This window comes from Psittacula echo, assembly GCF_963264785.1.
Source record: "Psittacula echo genome assembly, chromosome: 7".
NCBI lineage: Eukaryota > Metazoa > Chordata > Aves > Psittaciformes > Psittacidae > Psittacula > Psittacula echo.
The window spans coordinates 58590732-58610546 of record NC_137740.1 but is presented as its reverse complement, the minus strand read 5'-3'; the positions used below and the strand labels follow the sequence as shown (position 1 = coordinate 58610546).

Sequence of the window (19815 nt, the reverse complement as noted above, 5' to 3'; positions counted from 1 at the left end):
TCAAACTGCCTCCTGCTCAAGGCTGCTGCCTCCTCCCAGCTCTCACTAATGACAGCAAGATTATTGCCTTTATAAGCCATTAAAATGTTGCAATTGCCTCAAAATCACATGAATTTTCTGTCTGAGTGAAAATTTCATATTCCTGTAGATTAAAACTGAGCTGCACCAGGGAGAAAGCCCACGTGAGCTTGCTGTCAGGACTCCTCACCTACTGCCTCTCAGGACACATTAGCATCACAGACATCCTCTCGCCTGCCATATCTTTGCATTCGCAGAGCACCTGCCAAAATTCACAGGCTGTGGAAGCCAGCACTGAATCATTTCCCAGCTCTGGCCCCTATCACTGGGATTGAAGTCGTGAGATCAAAGAGAAAAGGAATGCAGAGCATCCTGTTTGCATGTCACCAATGCCATTTTGCTGCAAGGCAGCTAGAGAAAGACACACACAGACAGCAATTACTGGCAGAAGGAGCATGGCAGGAAAGCCTGGCTATGGAAATGCTAAGCCCACAAGCTGCGTATTTGACAAAGCAGTAACACCCCCTTGGTCCAGCCAAGTACAAACTACACCAAAGACCCCAGTGTCATAGATACCCTGAAAAACAGCATCAGGAAAAGGCCGCCCTCTTGTCAGCGGATGTGCTGCTCCCTGGACACCCTTGTACTGCACTGACCCACCACAACCTGCTCCTGCCATGGGCTTTACATTGATTTTCTTACATGTCTGTCCACTGGAATTAAGAGACTATTGACAGTCTTTATTCTAAATTCATGCTTTTAAGTACCTTTGTAGTTACACGGGCTTGAAAGAACAACACTGTGCCCTCCAGAAGTCAGAAAACAGCCCAAGGCAATGTAAAGAACCCAAAATGTCTTATTTACTACCTAATCCAACTAAATTCCCCTGGCAGAACAACTAACTCAGCTGCAGAGAGCTGGTTTAATGGCAGCACGAGCTGGAAGTCCACTGTGACAGTCAACTTTCAGGGTCAGGCATCAAAGGCAGCGAGAAACCTACCACCTTCTTGTGTTTGTTATTAGGAAAGATGAAGCCTGGGAGTCACCGAGAAGTCACAGTTGGCCACACTCCCCCATTACAGGTTTCTACACAGCTCCCAGCCCTTCGATTAACAGATGCAACCATGACAGACTGAGCACATTCAGACACCAACGGTACAGCCAAGAGCTGCAAGCACATCTGTGCGTGATGTGAGAGACCATTCCAGTGTAAGCAACTCCCTGAACTCCCTGCAGAACTGAGCCATCTCCTGAAGCCCCTCCTGCAGATCAGCTCTCCAGAGCAGGGGATACTTTGCACTGCTGCAGGAATGGAGCGAAACCAGAGCTCCTCATTTCTTGAGGCAGGGAGGTATTAGGGCTCTGTAAACAATCAAGCTGCACGCACAGTCCGAGGCACTCAGGAGGAATACAGCAATGCCAGGTAAGTCTCCTGCTCTGATACAGGAGCGTGCTAACAAGGGAGACTTGATGCTGAGGGTCACTCCCAACCCTCTGGACAACACCCTCCCCTCTATGCAGTCTGGTGCCTACCCCAGTGGGTCCACCCTCACAGAAGGGTGCAAGCTGGGGGTTCTCTAGCACAAGGGACTTTAGCAACACTCAACTCCTGGCCAAGCACAACAGTGCCCATTCCACCCTTCCCTCCTCCAGCACCATCATCCGTACCATCACCACCACAAGTATGTGCCCAGTGCTGCCTGCCAGTGCCTGCCCATGACTCACACAGGCTGGAATGGACTCGGCGTAACTTTGCCCCAAGGCCCCAGCAGTGCTCTGCATCTGCCTTCATTCAACATTCATTCAGTCCAGCACCTTCATTCCCCTTGCACCCAGCAGGATCTGATCTCCTCATACCCATTGCTTGAACCCAGTTGAGAGAAATTCAACTTCAGCATCTCAACCCCCATGTTGGATACTGCAAAGCATCTAGAGAGCTGCCTGTGCTCTTATCCCCTCACTTCCCATCTTGCTCCAGCACCGGCGGCTTTGCTTCTCTCACCTCTCCCTCCATGTCAACCCTAAGCCTTTAAGAGCTGTTAGAACGTGAAACCCACCCACATATGATCAATCCCAAATCACATTCACCCAAACCACCTAGACCAAAGGGATGAGTTCTGATGCCACTTCCCCATTTACTCCAGTGCCCAAGGCAACCGCTCCCGGCGACGGTGGCACTACCCAGCCTCATCCCTCCCTCCTTCAAGCTCCGGATGCCCGCGCAGCCCGAGGATGCGACCCAACGTCCATCCAACCGGACACCTCCACCTCTCCCAGCAGCAGCGGCTGCGAGCAGACCCCGATCCCCCGCACGCCCTTTGCAGCTCGGCTGAGCGGAAGAAAGGGGGAAAACCCGTCGCAAAGAGGGTCGGGGCCCGCCCGCCCCGCACTCACGGCGCCCGCCGCCCCATCGCCCCCCGCCGCCTTCTCCTTCTCCGGCTTGAGCGCTGCCGGCGGCTGCTGCACGCCGATCTTCACCATGGCCCCGCTCCGCCGCCGACCGCGCCGCCGGCACCGGCACCGGCACCGCCCCGGGGAGGAGCCGCCGCCGGCACCGGGGAGGTGGCTCGGGCTGTGCGGGCAAACGGGGCTGTGCAGCCACCGGGGTGCCCGAGCGCACCGCCCGAGGCTCCGGCGATTGAACCTGTCTGTAGGGACCTGCCAGCCAGCGGCACCCACGACTGCTGCCCCATCGCAGCCCCAAGCGGTGCGCTCCCCCCCCGCCAGCCACCGCCGGCTCTTGCGGTGACAGCTTCGGGCTGCAGCTCTCAGCCCCACCGCAGGATTAGGAGATGGGGGGTGCAGCCCCGCGGAGCCCTGGGTGTTTGTGGTGTGAAGCCTGCAGTTCTGCAAGTGGCACTGCTGGCATGGGGTCAGCAAATCACAGATCAACCAGGTTGGAAAAGACCTTTAAGATCAAGTCCAACCTTTACCCCAGCACTGCCAAGGCCACCACTAAACCATGTCACCGAGGGCCTCGTCTACATGGGTTTTGAACAATGGAAAAAAACAACCGAACAGAACAAACCACAGACTTAAAAAAAACTAAACAACTCACCAGGCCTGAGGATGCATCAGCCTGGAGCAGATGCACACAGAGAGCAAATGTTACCATGGGAAAGCTGCCATTCGATTCAAGGCCTGGAACCTGAATCCATGGAGGAACCGAGAAGGTTCAGGTGGTCTCTCCTCCAGGATCAGCTCTGGGCAGCAGAACAGATGGACTACCTTCACCATGGGGACAATGATCTAGAAAAGCCCTTCATGACAGAAGAAGAGTGTGATGTGCACAGGAGAACTGGGGTGGTTGCTTTTGTGCCACTGAACGCTGGCTGGGGAGCAGAGCTGCTCTGAGAGTGAGGGGCTGTGGATGCAAAGGAACAGCAGGAACAGTGCGGCACTACCTGGATATAGGCAGGACTCACTAGCACAGCAAGGAGTAAAGAACATGTTGACAGCTTTAAAGTAACAAAATGGGTAAAAAACCACATTAACAAAAGCCTCTCTGCCAGCCGTGGGTAGTAAGAAAAGCAGCAAATGGCAGCGGAGAAACAGCAATACCCTTACATTGATTCAGTCCACTTAAACATGGTATTTATTTATAATGAAGCCGTTACGAGCATTTTCTTTTGACCCAGAAGGATTCATTATGTACTGAGTGCTTTACATCATGTTATGAACTAAACCATTGATAAATTAGTGCTAAGTTTTATTTGCAAAAGGCATCTTTGGCAGGGATTCAACACTGACTCACGACAATTGCTCATAGTGCTGATTTGCCACTGCTCAATATTTAGAGCCGCTCAGTCTCCCCCAGCATCCCACCATGTGGGTAGAAGTTACATCAGGGTTGCAAGTTCTATCTCACACAGAGATAAGAGGCAGCAGTTCCAAAACAGCTCCTCATTAGGAGCTCAAATTAAGACAAGACGGTCCTGACTTTCTGACATCGGGAGTGCTCCCAGCCTGATCCAAACATCTCACACTTGACATGCTGTCGTGGTTTAAGCCCAGGCCGTAAATTAGAACCACGCAGTCTACTCCCAGTTACATCCCCCGGCATGACGTGCTGTGGTATGGAATACCTCTTTGGCTAGTTTGGGTCAGGTGTCCTGTCCCTGCTTCCTCCCACCTTCCCCTCCTCCCTGGCAGAGCATGAGGCTCACAAAGTCCTTGGTCAGGGTAAACATTCTGACCAGTAACTGAAAACATCGGCTTTGTCAGTATTATTCCCAGGCCGAAAGTCAAAACCACAGCGCTGCACCAGCTAGTAAGAAGGAGAAAAAGTGACTGCTGCTGCTGAACCCAGGACACATGCAAACCAAGATACACCATCAGGATCTTCTCTGACAAGCTACAAGGCAATTGCTAACTACTCTAATAATGTTTATCCTAAATGACACTTATAGCCTCATACCAAGGAAATGTCCAGAACAAGAGCAGAAGGGTAGAAATCCCCTCAATGCACCAGGTTATCCTGCATTCTGCTCCCTTCATCACTCTTGGGTATGTTTTCAGATTGTTTGGCTACACTCTTCCATGTGCCATATTACCTCTCTTGTCTCCAGACCACTGGCAGCACATCACAGACAAGAAATCTAAAGCCAGGATGCCAGCTGGGGAAAAGTGATGTTAAATCTCTCAATACATAAATGGCACAGAAAGCTTGAATCATAGAATCGTGGAATGGTTTGTATTGGAAGGGATGTTAAAGCTCATCCACTTCCAAGCCCTGCCATGGGCAGGGGCACCTTCCACTAGAGCAGGTTGCTCCAAGCCCTGTCCAACCTGGCCTTGAACACTGCGAGGGATGGGGCAGCCACAGCTTCTCTGGGCACCCTGTGCCAGCACCTCAGCACCCTCACAGAGAAGTATTTCTTCCCATGTCTAATCTCAATCTCCCCTCTGTCAGTTTAAAGCCATTCCCCCTTGTCCTGTCACCCTTTCTAAGCAAGTCAGGTGCTGGCCTGTCAACTACCGAATCAAGCTGGGTCTTCTCTGGAGTACAACAACTAAATTCTTGTTTTAAGTAGAAAGCAGCATTGATCAAACACGCAAGACTAAGATCAGAGTGTATGTGTTGGGACAGTCCCCTGTTCACAGCTTGGAAGCAGTCTGCTTGCACCAGTCTGGCTCTTCTCCACCAGGCAGCCCCACATGACAGCCCACTTGCACTGCAACACATACCCAGGCACAACATCACCCCGTAAAACATAAACTGGCCCCTAAAAGCACCCACAGAGTGAAAACCGCTCCACACGAGGCCAGGAATCCTGCAGGATGCTGCAGGAGACTTTACAAAAGAGCTTTTCTAAAACCTATTCTTCTCTTGTTCCAAATGGAAATATGCACAGGGGCCTTGAACAATCTGCCAGTTTGCAGTATTTATGGATACAACTGGAATACTCATATGAATTTTACTGTACCACAAGAAAAACCTCCGCAGGACTGGTGAGGAAGTTATTCTCAGCACAACAATGAACCCAAAACAGGTATTTAAAATTTTACAGGAGAACACATAAATGATTATAAAATGGGTCAACATTCAAGGTCTAAAACTTTAAGCATCTTATTTAATGTTTCAAAATTCAGTATCATTCACAGCATGTCACTGAGCCATCTCCCAGTTTCAGTTCCACAAGGGGATAAATGGCTTTGCAAGCATTAAGAAAAATCACCCCAGTCACCAAAGGCTGAGATTCAGACTAAAAGAATTCTTCAATAAGAAATCTCTTCCAGCTACTGGCCCTTCAGTCTGAGGCTGAGAGGATAAACACTGACAATGAACTTAACATTTCTTGCTAATGCAGCTTAAAACTCGTCTCTTGCCTTCCAGCAGAGAAGTGACATGCTGCTCATAAAGCGTCTTGCTCAAATCTACTGTCTTCTCTATTATTAAGCAGGTTTCAGTTTGAAACTGCCACCTCACTGACTTCATTAGGGCTACCTGGTACTTTATTAGTCTTTGATAACAAAGTTTCCATCTCTTGCATGTAATTAAGTTGAACACCAGGAACAATTTCCTTGACTGATCTTCCATTAAGCAGAGCAGCACCATAGCGCTTCCCAAGTGATAGATTGATGGGGACTTTATAAACCTTTATTAGAGAAACTGATACATCCTCTACCTTGCCACTTTTCACCATGCAAAAAAAGTACAACTCTATGTAGAAAAACCCCCAACATTAAAGAAAGAGCACAAGATAAGTGCTTTAATATATTTCCAGCCAACCAATATGTTTGCTATTTACTGAGCTGCATCTATGTCAGAGGTTTGCCTGGTGTATTAATATTCCCTCACTCTATCAGGATGGAAGAAAATGTGATTTTTAGAGTCCTTAAATCATTTTGCTTTTCCACTGCCATTCCAGTAAGGGCTTGTACTAGACTGTGTGCTGTAAAACTGAGCAGAACTCAGTAACGTGCTGAAAGTATACTTTTCCTTTCCTATGCCTGATCAGCTGGGTAGAAAGCAAGAGACAAGCAGTGAGCAAAGGCCACCCCACCTTCTTATCTCTGTTTACTTCTTCTTCAGGGCTTGCGAGGAGTGACTGAGCATGCTTAGCCCGAATAAGCAACTTTCTGGCAGGAGCAGAACACACTTAAGAGGAAGCAGCAGGATACTGAATACCAGCACCAGTTCCCCAATGGACCTTATGCAGGGAAGGAGGAAAGAAAATGTCATCCCTGTGCAGGAGTTTGCTGAAGAACTGGTTTTCAAAGCTCAGAGGTAACTGCTGTGGTGTTTTGTGACAGCCACATCCTCTACATGTCTGCTGTCTCTTTAATTAGGATATCTTGATGAACATCTCAGGGTTTTATGTTACATGCTTAGAAAACTATCATTACCTTGAACCCAAGAGGGATGAAGTATCACAGGACATGGTAGTAATACCAACAATCCTTAGGAGATGGAGACTTCAATGCAAACTCCTCCTTCTTGCCCTGGTTCCTTAGATTTGCTATTTCTTTTTGGTACTTTGCCTTTCAATGCAGCACTGCAAATAGACACCAGAAAGATGAGAAAACCCAAGAACAACAAAACCATAGCCAGTATGTTAGACATGCAGAGTAAAATGTGTCACTAAGAACTCAAGCCAAACAACTGCTTGGACATCCTTAGTTTTTTTGCCTTCTTCTGGGGAGGGTGACTCAGGCATCAACCCTTTTATTCAGACACCTTGTTTGTCATCCCCAAACCTACTGCAAACTGGGTCACATGGAAAGAATCTGCCATCCCTCCTAGCAACACACGGCATCCTACACATACCCGTAACTTAATTAATACCTAACAAAATCTCAGCATTGCATGCCTGACAAAGAGTTTTCAGTGCAAGAGACAGAACTGCTTTTATTTATAGCATCAGCACATATTATACCAATTCAACTAAGCTCAGAGTCAGCAACTGGCAGAAATCGATCTAGCCTTTGCTATGTGTCTTCTGCTTTGCAGCCCAAATGAAATAAAAGCCAAAGCAAGCCACATCTAGTAATTGCCATGTTTCTGTTCCGAAAGTCCCAAGTACAAGGGAACAAAGATGACATCTACAAACACCTTCACCAAAACCAGCTTTACTCCAAACCCTGACCAGAGGCATCTTGATCTAGGATAGCCGACTTGAGAACCCCAGATGCCTCTCTTACTCTGGGCCAGCCACCTTTACACAGCCCTGAGCATGGCCTCATCAGCTCCACCTTATCCTCAACTGCTCCCACCCATTTGGCTGGCTTGGGCCACTCACCCATCAGCTTTTCTGGTGAACTAATCAAACTGATTTATAGGCAGATCTGCCACTACTCCTCAGCTCCAAGAGGAAAATTATTGAGAAGAAAAAGGGTTCAAAAATTTATTCTTAGTCTAAAGTGATGGGAATGATCTACCCACTTCCCCCTGCACTCACCAGGTGAAGCACGTTCAAGTGTTAAAGAAGCTGAAGATAAAACACCTGGTCTAGGAACCTTTAGCTTTTCTTTGCTTCAGCCCTACAAAAGTATAAGCAGTAAGTATAGTATAGGGCTAAAAGAACTACATAGTCCCACCTACTATATTTGCTCCCTCTTCACTTATCACTACCATTAACTATCCTTGACAACTATATGATAAGGAGTAGAACCTGAAATGCAGCTGACAACACAGAAATATGGAAACTGGGTTTATCTTCCAAGGGAGTGAGGAAAAACAGCTGGCTTGCTTTGGGGGAAAAAAAGGGTTGTAGCTAATCACTCCTAGTTAGTGTCTGGTACACTCACATGACAGGGCTCCAGCTTCACAAACATGGCAGCAGCACTTCAGCCCTGTGATCTTGCAGACCAGGGACTGAGAGGAGGTGCCCTTGCAGAAGTCAGTCATGACGGGGATTTTTCCAGGACTTTCATCTTCACCCAGCTTGCCAGCCACAGCCAAATCCTTTCTGCCAAAGTCTGCCTCCTAAGGGACCAAGAAGAAGTAGTACTAAAAGAACTAGTATTTCATGGTGAAACACTTAGAACAAGCTTCTGTGAAACTTTTCTCACCCACCCCTCACTGTTTGTTGTTGTTTCATTGAAAACTGGCCTAATTTCACACGACAGAGAAGGCAGCTGCTCCCTGATGAGAAGAAAATGCTTCACAGGGTCAACTGGACTTCACCACCATTAGGTGCCAATGGATAAGCAATGCAAGAGGTAATTAGATTAGCTCTAATCCAGCTCACTACATGGGCCCAGTAGTCATACAGCTAGCTAAAGCAAGCTCTCTATATTCTCTTCTTGTCCCTTTACACTATTTGAACACCTTTATGCTCAAGAACAAGGGCAACCCAACTTCCAAGTAGATACCCCAGATTACAAGTAGACACTCACTTTCTCTATCCACCCTTTCTTTGTAGCAAATCCAGATGACATTATGCCATTGGAGCATCCTCCAATGGCAGGCTCCACTCCTCTGAGTTTCTGTGCCTATTAAATCGTATCCTTCCCCACCAATAACCCCTATTCCCAAGAATGTGTATTACACTTTACTCCTACATATAAGAAATCATCAGCTAGCAGATCTTGTAGATGAAGCTAGTGCCCGTTCTGCCAATGAAGATGCTGGCTGGTAGAGCATTTAAAGAGTCTTGTTAGTGCCCTGATACAGTATTTTCAGGTTTCTATTACAGCTGGAGTGCCATGAACATACATTCTTCTCAGGCTTTTCCTAAACATCTAACACAGCTGTATCAACAGCCACAAAGTTGGCTGTGCCAGGAGCAGGCAAAGCTTCAGTACTGTAGGGTGGGACATCAGAGCACTCTTTTGTCATTCCAAGCACGGCTGAGGTTACCCTTTGGGGTATTTCCACAGATCTGTTTCTGATGAATGGGCTGCTGCATTCTATGGATCCCCATTTACATGGAGATTTGTCTTGGTGGACTCCTGGAGTACACATGCTGGCCCTGCTCCATCTTCACAGTAAGCCGAGTGCATATGTGAGACAGGAAGCTGTCAGTCTCGTTTTTAATCACTCCTGGGTTTGGTTTCATTAGCACTATTCCAGATTTTTATTCATCCCTTGTAAAATCTTCCAAAAAGCAGGAAGTCTCGTCAGCCAGGTCTGATTGTGGAGGATGTACTGGTTTGTCCCTCCACAAGTCATCAGGACATATTCCCCTCATCCTATTCTGCCCTGCCAAGACAAATCTAAAAACCTCTCTTGCGTTAAGTACCGCTGCATAGGAATTAAGGAAAGATCTCCTATTCTACTATCTTCATTGTTCAAGTGAAAAAAGATGATACACTATGGGTAGCAAAGGGCATATACTGTTCTTCTACTGAAAACACACAGCCAGTTTTTATATAGTCATCACAAAAAAAGACATGTAGTCTTATGAGCTATCTCCCACTCGGTGCTCTTGTGACTTCTGAATCATCTTTCACAGCTCTCACTGAGAAACACCAAAACATGCTGGAGTTTGAATCCAAGAAAATCTCCTACACCATATAAGTTTGCATCCCTGAATGAACCATACTACACTGTTACTGCGCTGGAAGTACCTCATGTATTAAATATCCCCTCTTCTGGGTCAAGAAAGAGAGGTTAGAGCATCCCACAATCTGCCATAAGCCACACACAGAATATCCACTTTCCAGATGTGGCCCTGGAAGAGCACGTGGCTGCAGGTATGCATGCTGGCACAAGTATATGAAAAGTCCATGTGGATGCCCGAAGACACATATATTAAGTTGGCTCACACTTCTCTGGATACATGTCAAAAATATCAGCTTGCCTAGTGAGAGAGGGTCCTAAAAGACAAGAGTTCAGAAGGTAACACAATAGCATTACTTGTCCTCAAAAAATCTCTATCCTAAGTTTGATGCCTGGCAAGGAACATCATGTCTTTTCCAGGACACAATTTCAAAGAAAGAAAAAAAAAAAAGAGAAAACCTTTACTTGAAAGTCTCATTTTACAATTCTTGTAAATTTTTTCAAAGGGCAACAGGCAGTTCCAGGGAACACAAGAGACAAACACCTTAAATCATTCCCATTTGTTAAAATCCATAGCCTCCAGGTTACTATTGCAGCAAGATCCATCACCTAGGTGACCAAGCAGTAATGATGTCAACCTAGTATGCTACCTTATTAGGTTAACCTATCCCTACACACTCTCACACTGTGCACATTATCAGACTTCCAGTCTTGCAAGATGCTAGTCTTCATATCAACAGACGGACAGTCACAGACCATATGGACAGTGTCTGTGAGGACAGAGCTTTCCTGACAGCATCAGCCTGTCTTGTTAAGGAGGATTGTTTCAGAGCCTGGGTAAGAGCTGGGCACCTCAGGCATCCAACATGTACAACCTGATTTACTACTACAGTAATAAGTAGCACCAGAACATGCATATTAGTAAGCTCTTAGGAAGAGCTTCTGATGGACAAAGAGGTCACTTTACATAGTAGAGGGTGTGAAGTATAAATCTGAATAAAACAGCAGGAATCTCTTGGAAATTACAGTAGCAAGTCTTCCCTCAAATAAGCATTCCTTCTGGGAAGTCAAAATTCACAAAGAAAAATCAAATCCAATGAAATAAATTCCCAAATCAATACATTATCTCTTACATGGGGATAATCTATTCTGAATAATACGTGCTTTCTATCTGCTTAAAGCATTGCAACCAAGTTGCTATGGCACAACGCATCACCTTCAGGCTTGCCCTGAACCACAAGTTGGGTGACAGACCACAAGGTAATCAGACTGGTGATGTAACCCAGAGAGGGTCTGGTGTCTTCATACAGCACGGCAGACCATTGAAGACATATCCTCAACTACGTGGCTTTGCTAACAGTTTAGCTCTGGTTATCTGAGAAACACTCATGCGTATAGATGTGTTTGTTTACAACCAAGCAATATATCACTTGGATCACAAGGAAAGATTAAACCCAAGACTCCGGAAAAAATACTGATTTTTGGGTAACTTCCATAGTCTGAAGGGATTTGGGTTGATTAGGTTAAAGGGGTTTTTTTCTTCTTTTGTTAAAGGGTACCTTTATATCCCATAGATAAATTGAGGCAGAAATATCTTCCCCTTCCACTTTAGTAAGTGGGAATGACTCATTATTTCCACATTTTGCTGTGAATATCCTATCATCATTGTGGTTGGCTTTGTTCAGCTACTCTCAACTTCATCCAGCACCTGCTGTAATGACGCAGGAAGTCCTCTGTGGTTCTTTTGCCCTTTCAATATATCTCTCTTATCAACAGAGCACTCTGACCTTTAAACACCACTTACTTTACTTCCACAGCAGAACACTTGCAACCCCCAAAGGCAGTGTTTCTTGTATCAGCTTTCCCAGATAGTAGGAGATTACATTGTCTTGACAGAACCAAGAAAATATGTCCTATCTTTCCAAGGCTTTGCCCTTATTGAAGCACACTCAGATTTTGTGCTGCAGTTTAGCTTTTCATATATAGAGCAAGCTGCTACAGCTTCACTGACACTTCAGTAGGTAAAGAAACCTCTTGAATCAAATTTGTTTGAGACCCAAGTGTTTGCTTCTTTATCTTCTGACCATCTTTTGCAGCCTATTACCCTATGTTCCTTATCCTGAGTAAAGACCATGGTGTCTTCTACTTGCTTATGCACCCATAGGTTGAGCAAAGACCATTAGAAGCCAAGCCCTTCAGAATTCTGGAGAACAAAAGAGTAACTTTATTCCTGATAAAGCCAGTTTTCTGTATCTCTCACTGGCTGATGATGGGATAACACCAGCAGAAGAAAACATGATCAAACTAGTGCAGTACCTGAGAAGACAAAAGACAAAATTTGGCAAGAAAGGAACCTTGGGCAGATGAGAGAAATAAGAAACACATTTCTACAGTAAAGGATATTTTACACTGAGGCTAGGCAAGGGCAAAAGATGCTGGGAGAAAACAAGGCCCCTCTGTTTCAGGAAAGACATCTGCTGGCAGAGGGCTACTGGGCCCTGAAAGATTCAACCTCAACACAGAGAACACTTCAGCAGTGGAAACCAGAAAAATAAGAGCATGGACATGAATAAATGTTTTATTGTTTGCTGAGCACTGTGCATCTTTTGAAGGTCCCTTCCAACCCAATCTATTCTATGATTCTTTGTTGTGGATAAATGCCATGTGAATTTTGCAAAGCCTTTGTATCTGCTTGATTCCAACATGAAAACACCTTTCAGAGGTGAGCTGCTGACCAGGAATGCCCAAGGCTCTCACCCTGGTCAAAGGAGAGGCTGGAGCTGTCAGGGGAGGGCTGAGGCTCAGCCCTGACTGTGAGAAATGACAGCAGCAAGGTTCAGATTCTGTGAGAGAGAAACCAAAGGACATGCACGCCCTGACTTGCTGGCATCAGGCAGTGAACAGTGTCAGGTGAATGGCACATGTCTATGCAGTTAACCGGCCAAGACACTCTCCATGGTTGTTTTGTGTGTGAATTCTATGAAATAATGGGTTTTTCAGTTCATATCCCTAATAGTCCTCTAAAGAGGACTATATGAGAGATTAGCACAGTCAGTATAGCCAAGGTCAGCACACCTTTCTGGACAGCCGTGTACCTTTAATGAATAACTGAACTTTAAACAGTCAATGTAATTAAATGCATCACTTCACTAAAGAAAATATTCAGCACTTGTGACATTAAGCAATGCTGCACTCAGTGCAAAGATACAAGACAAATAAGGAATGTTTGGGGTTTGCATATCACCCTGCATGACTTCACTTCCTATTACTTTTTTACCTCTCCCTTTTTCACTACATATTTATGTTTATATATTTAGAAGTGAGAACAGGCTAACTGAACCTTTCAGAACTGACAACAGCCACTCAGGTGGAAACCTCACCATTATGAGATTGCTCAATCTCTAGAAACAAGATGACCTTCATGAAGCGTTTGGTTTATCCTTCCGGCAGGAACAGTGAAAAGCTGAGTGCTTCTAACTCTGTAATCCTGAGAAACAAAAAGGGTCCTAAATGCTGTCACCCCATTCTGACTGTCATTTTTATCGCTCTCAAAATCAAGACGCAACAACAGAAAATGCCAATAGGATTTTGTCTGTTGTTTCTAAGTGCAAGGGCAGCTCATGACGGCACCTGAGGGGCAGCAGTGTAAAGCTTCATATTTCACATAACAAACAAGAGGAACATTATTCATCTGCTTCTTTGTGGGAAAGCAGCACACTAAAAAAACCCCCAAAACCAGACAGAACTGCTTGACCAAATCATGAAAGGAGACCTTCAAAGGAAGGGGGCACAGAATATTTGGACTATTCTTATTTTTTCCCTTTTTATAATGCACAGAGGACATGAAAGGGTTTTTTGGTACTTCTTACTCTAAAGAATTTCTTTTGCTCCTGTTTCTCTTTTACATTAAAAATTAAAGTCCTGCCTTGAAGAGAAGGCTCTGGGGCAAACGGCATCAAAAACATGCACAAGTCAGGACTGAGCACACTGGTAAGGACATTTGGTTAGCACCCATCGTGCATCGGATTCTCAAGGCTGCAGATGAAAGTCAACAAATTTGAAGATTCAAAATCCAAACTGAACGAAATTCAGTTCAGCTGCAGTAAATCTTTTCAGAAGTTCAAATGAATTAACATTTTTACACTGCTAATGGTTTAGTTTAACAAAACCTCCAAAAAGTCACAGCTATCTTTGGGCTGAGGAAACTTGTTCTTCACACTTGAAACGAGTGATAAATCAACTGTCTTTTCATTGCCTTTGTCATCAACTTGAGGAGACTGTGGCTGGCTATTTACTGCAATTCAGTCCATAGACAGTCTCTCTAGGTGTGTCTGGAAGTCATCCCCCTTAAGGAAAAGGAGCAATCAATTTGTTCTCCTGTGCTGTTGGGACTTTCAGTGGGCAGCAGTGGGACAGTGAGTGCATAATGGCTTGGTCTGTTCTCATGCTCTAAGAAATGCTTTCAGCTAATGTGCATCCACATAGGTGTCAAAACAGAAGTTCTGCCCCCAAGTTGTGCTGATGGAGCAGTACTGGGCTGCTGCTAAAGACCACGTGCTGGCCTGTGACACCACATGGGCAAACCTGAACCAGAGCTGCTCTTTTTGCTTAGTTCATACCAGGGGCGGGCAGAAAGCAGCAATTTACATTGAAGCTAGACAAAGAAAAGTACTTCAGTACCTGGATAGGCTTAATATACACTAAAGTCCATGTTTGAGACAGAAGTTTGAGATAACTGATTACAGTCTGTGAGCTCAGCCCTTAAAAGATGAGCCTGTGCAGTGCACATGAAAACAGAGACCTACCGACACACTGTGGAAGGACACATAAGCACTGCCACAGCATGAAGCACCTCACCTGCCTTTCTCCATCCTTTTCCCTTCCCAACATGATGCTGTCTTGCACATTTCCTGTCCAGAAGCCCACTGTTTTTCCCAGATGAGTGCTAAATCTGGCAATGTTTCCACAACTAGGCTTTAAGTTACCTTCTGAGACAAGCTTGAATCCCAAATCCTTTTTCTGCTGAAGGGAACAGTGCTTTCCTCAGTCAGCTGGTCTCTTTTCAGAGTAGAAAAGCAGCAGTAGGGCTATGGGAGAAGGACTGGAGGCTATTATTTCTTGTGCATCAATAGAACCAACTTCAACATTGAAGTCTGTTGTGCCAGCAAACATGATTCTTCTCCCCAGCACACTTGTCACAGGAGGAGGAAACCTTTTCTTTCAGACTGGTCGTTGGTGAAACTATCTCCTAAAACAACAAACAACAAAAGATATCTTATTTGTAAAACAAACACTTTGGATTTGGAAGCCAGTAAGAGGAAGCAGATAGGGTGCATCTGATGACATTTTGCCAGTTTCTTTCTCAGCTTTTCAACTGAGCTTTCAAAACTGAAAGCTCTTTTTCTCTCTTCTGCAAGTTTTGGTGGATTGCGTACTGCATGCTGAGCTAGGGATGCTGAGCCTGCTGATGTTCTCTAATTCATGTGGCTATGTTGCCCTAGTTAGAAGTAAATGATATATTATACCCCGAGTCACCCTCTGCTAATGCCTGCTACATGTTTTCTGGCATTAAGTGTTAGGATTGGAGCTGGCTTGAAATTTTCCATAGGGGAGATCTTCTGAAAGAGAATTCTGTTTCTGAGAAAAACAGAAATTATCCATTAGGGGAAAAAAGTTGTTTCTGCCAAAACCATTAAAGTTTTGTTTGTAAAGTGGATCAAAACACAGTATTTCATTTTGAACTGACCTGGACTAACCAAATTGCCCAGTGTCCCAGAGGATCCACACTGATTCTGGATAATTTCAGGTGGATACAGTCCAGCCACAATATGAACACAAACATCAAGGAAGCCAGAATCAAAACCTGAAAGCAATGTCACCATGAACAACCAGTGTCTGGCCTGGATCAGCTCTGTGCCCTCTGCTGTTGTGGAGGGAACAAGGGGCAGAAAAGGACCCACTTTGGCACAGGAGTTTTCTCTGCGGTATGGAGAACCTCACATCAGAACTATCAGTACTCCATCTGGGTAGAGGTATCTTCTCATTTCCCTTCTGCTTCCTGAAGTTAAAGGCCACACTGTAAGATAAGGACAATCAAATTAAAACCATCTCCCGGCTGTCACAGGACTTCTGACGCTTGATCTGTAGACCTTTTTTTTTCGCCCAAATAAAGCAAAACCTCCCTGTTCAGTGAATGCAAGCCTGTAGATATTACAGACCCCTCAGAAGCAGACCACACATCCAGAAGCTCAGCAGCTACATCCTTCCAGACATCCACTGTGTCCAGCAACCTTCAAACAGCTCTATCCTGTGCCAGAGGATAAGGTTGGAGAGACGTGTGGGAAGCGTTGGTACAAAAAGCAGTTTCACTTAAGAAACAAGTAACAGTGACATGGGTATCATCACCCAGCTCTCCAGGAGAGGCTGCAGGCTAGCCCTGAGAACAGCCATCAAGGGCCTGACATGAAGCCATTGTCTGGGCAGTGTTTTGACCTCTTTTGTCCTTTTGGTGTACCAATTTAAATGCTGTTTGATTTGCAATTACCTTTTCTTATCCTGAGAGTAGTGCTAATGAATAAGACAGCAGTGGAAGAAAACAAGGTCTAGTTGAGATACTGATGATGCATGCAAACTGCATGAACCTGGGCACCAGGGTCACAGATTAGTCCTTAAACCTGTCACTTCTGATAGCAGCACTGCAAATCCAACTGCAGCAGCAGAAACAGTCTTTCTGGGACTAATTCACCAAGAGACTAGGAAATCAAAGGCCTGATCTCCTCTGCTGAGCTCAGAAGATTCCGTGCAGACTGCTATCTAGTCACAGGATGATACACATACCATTTGACTGCTTGGAGAGCAAGGTTCACCTGCCAACTAGCTTGAGATCAGAAGGAGACTATCCCAGCCCACCTACCTACAGCACTGAAATGACACGAAAGATTGCAAAAGCACACTCAGTGACAGAGTGTCACTGACACCAGAAACCCAAATATAAAGGTTTAGACATTTTGGAATCAGAAGTTAAACACTGGCTACTTTATACATCTGCTATCAACTCCAGGTATTCAGTGCGTCACACAGCTCTCACTCTACTATTCACCATTCTCTTAACAATATACAAATAGCAACCTCTAGGAAACCATGTGTTGCCTTTAGCAATCATAAAATCATAGAATGGTTGGGTTTGGAAAGGACTTTAAAGCTCATCCAGTTTCCCAACGGCAGGGGCACCTTCCACTAGAGCAGGTTGCTCTAAGCCCCTTCCAACCTGGCCTTAAACACTGCCATGGAGTGTTGGCAAAATAGCAAAGCCTGCAGCGATGATACTCGATGACACTCTTCACCACTGGAGATAAAATGATTACACATAAATAACTGCACTTTTTACATGAGACTCAGCAGTTACAGAGCATTTCCCAAAATGTCCAAAAGAGTCCCTCAGAAAAAGGACTGAAAAGACAAATGGCAGAAATTGGAAGGGAAAGGCAAGAATGGAAAGAAGTGATTTGCCAAGAGAATTCGGATTTTATATGCAAAGAATCAGACTCTGCAAGAGAGGGATTAACTAACAGAAAGCAGAGCTGCAGAAAATATCCTTTATGAACTTGGAAGTTCAGAAGCAAGGAGTGGGACTGCCAGAAGAGATAAAGAAGATTTACAAACCATCATATCCCCAGACCAGAAACAGTTTGTATGGCTGACTAAACACTGTTATCTGAGTCAAAGACAGGTAACACAAAACTGCTGCTCCCACTGCAGTGTTGTGTTATGAGAACACAGCTCTGCTGCAAAACTGCATCTTTTCTGACCCTTTTTTTTGCTGCCCTACCTTGCTCCGTGTTATCTTCCCAAAGGTTTTTATCTAACGTGGAAGGAGTCTGTGGGATGAGCCAACAGCCAGGTCAGCCAGGAGGCTGCAGGAAACCTGGGCCAAGCTGGATGGCAGCAGTGCCACCTCTCCTGGCCAGGACCTGGCAGCAGAGCCTATACAGCTGGTGGAAGTGAGCTGAAACTAGAAGCACGCAGTATTTGACCTTGGGTGCTACCTGCCCAGCAGATGGTTTTCAAAACCAGATTTGCAGTTTAGTGCTCATTCTGAAGAGCCATCAGCCAACATAAATATCAATGCAGCTATTAGCAATTCCTCTTTATTAGTAAAATAAGAAGGACTTTCTTTTTGGAATTTTTTCCCAATAAGAAAAATCTGAAAATCTAAGAAAAGTGCTGGATTCACCAGAACTGGACAGCGCTAAGATTTGGTGCTGGGACGTGTTGTCTAGGCTACGCTTTGCCAAGAAAGGTTGAACCAGGTGATCCTTGAGGTCCTTTCCAACCTGGAATTCTATGATTGGACAGGGCTTTGGGTGACATGGTCTAGTGTGAAGCATCCCTGCAAGCTAAGTTTTGCAGCCAGGTAAACCCTTGCACCTTTGAGTCTCTCCAGACTGTATTCCTCAGCCTGTCTAGGTTGAGGCCTGGAAGCCTGCAATACACTCTGATTTCTCTTAGCAACACCTCTTTTAACTCTGTACAATCTGTAAGGGCTGGTAAAGATCTAAAACTGAAAACCTCAACTGTTTAAACACTGCACTACATGTACTGCATGCCTTATTTAGATGCCCCAAATTATAGTTACAAAGGCTTATTTATGTTAGAACACACAACATTCTTAAACTTGCCAAAGAAGCCCTAAAAATCTACACAGCTTCTATTCTTGTGTTTCGCTCAAATGAAGTGCAAACCTAATCCTGTCTGCAAGTCTCTAAACACTAAGCAATGTTAAATCCAGTTCAACATCTCTTTTATTAGTAGAACCTTGTTAGGCAACACTCACATTTTTATCACTCTGAGTTTCTTCTTGGTGGGATGTGAGGCATTCCCAAATGCTGCCACAAAAGGAACAAACAATACTTGTAACAGGATCCTCCATGACAGCTCGCTATAAGGAATTTGCTGGGGAAGAAATGGAAAAATTCTGGGTGGTGATTTAGTTGTAGGCAGAGCAGACTACTTAATGGGTGCAGACAACTCCAGCTGTAATCATTTCTCTTAAATAGTACATACATAGCTGTTCCAACAGATACAGAAAGCAGCATACATATCTATCACTTATTTTTCCAAACTGATCCACCCCCCTAAAACATATCTAAACTCTGTCTTTATATTCTAGCACACTGTTTATTTTCCATCACTCCAAGGATGCCCTCTTGAGCCATTCTTTACTGTTACCATTACTATGATTACATAAGGCAAGTCAGGCAGTGTCACCTCCATAAGGAGGATGCTCTCCTTTGGCACATGTAAACCTGTGTACCACAGTGGTGCTCAGCCCCACCACACCACCACTAGAAAACTCTCCTGCCACACGTAGATAGTGAAGAAACCTTAAGTATGAAGGGTCTATTCATGAAAAGTGACAGAAAGCCAGTTCTGGCCAGGGCATTTCCAAGCAAGAAAAAAGACAAATCCAAATCCTTACCTTTACTGCATAAAAGCTTGCCTTTACATTTTGTTGTGAACACCACAGACTTGCTAAAACCCTAATTATACATTAGTCGCGTAACTCAGGGTTTTGTGGTGGTGATTTTTAAAGAGAGATGAGTCACCAGATACCTTTCAAAAGGAAGCAGAACAGGTCTTTTCTCTCACATAAGAGCCAATTTCCTTCCAAGAACGAAATATATTGGTATGGCCCTCTCCTCCCTCCTTTAACAACTTTTCAGATTTTGATGTTGTTCTTTCGCCCTGCCTCCAGTCACATGGGATTTAAACTGGATCTACCCAGGTACACTTGTAAATACATATTACATACACTGGAAACAACTTTTCACAAGTGCTCAGATTAAGCTGAA

General features: G+C 45.0%; 1 protein-coding gene across 2 annotated transcripts in view; it reads right to left on the bottom strand.

Moving 5' to 3' along the window:
- ITM2C (integral membrane protein 2C) overlaps positions 1–15730 on the bottom strand; it is a 31613-nt gene extending 15883 nt beyond the window's left edge. Inside the window, exons 1-5 of one of the 2 annotated variants that reach the window (XM_080622643.1) lie at positions 15711–15730; positions 14950–15212; positions 8269–8446; positions 7920–8001; positions 6868–7016 (exon numbers count right to left, since the gene is read on the bottom strand). The gene's annotated coding sequence lies outside the window, so the exon portion shown is untranslated. The remainder of the gene's footprint in view (positions 1–6867; positions 7017–7919; positions 8002–8268; positions 8447–14949; positions 15213–15710) is intronic. The other variant, XM_080622644.1, reaches the window with a different exon arrangement.
- Positions 15731–19815: the final 4085 nt, after the last annotated feature.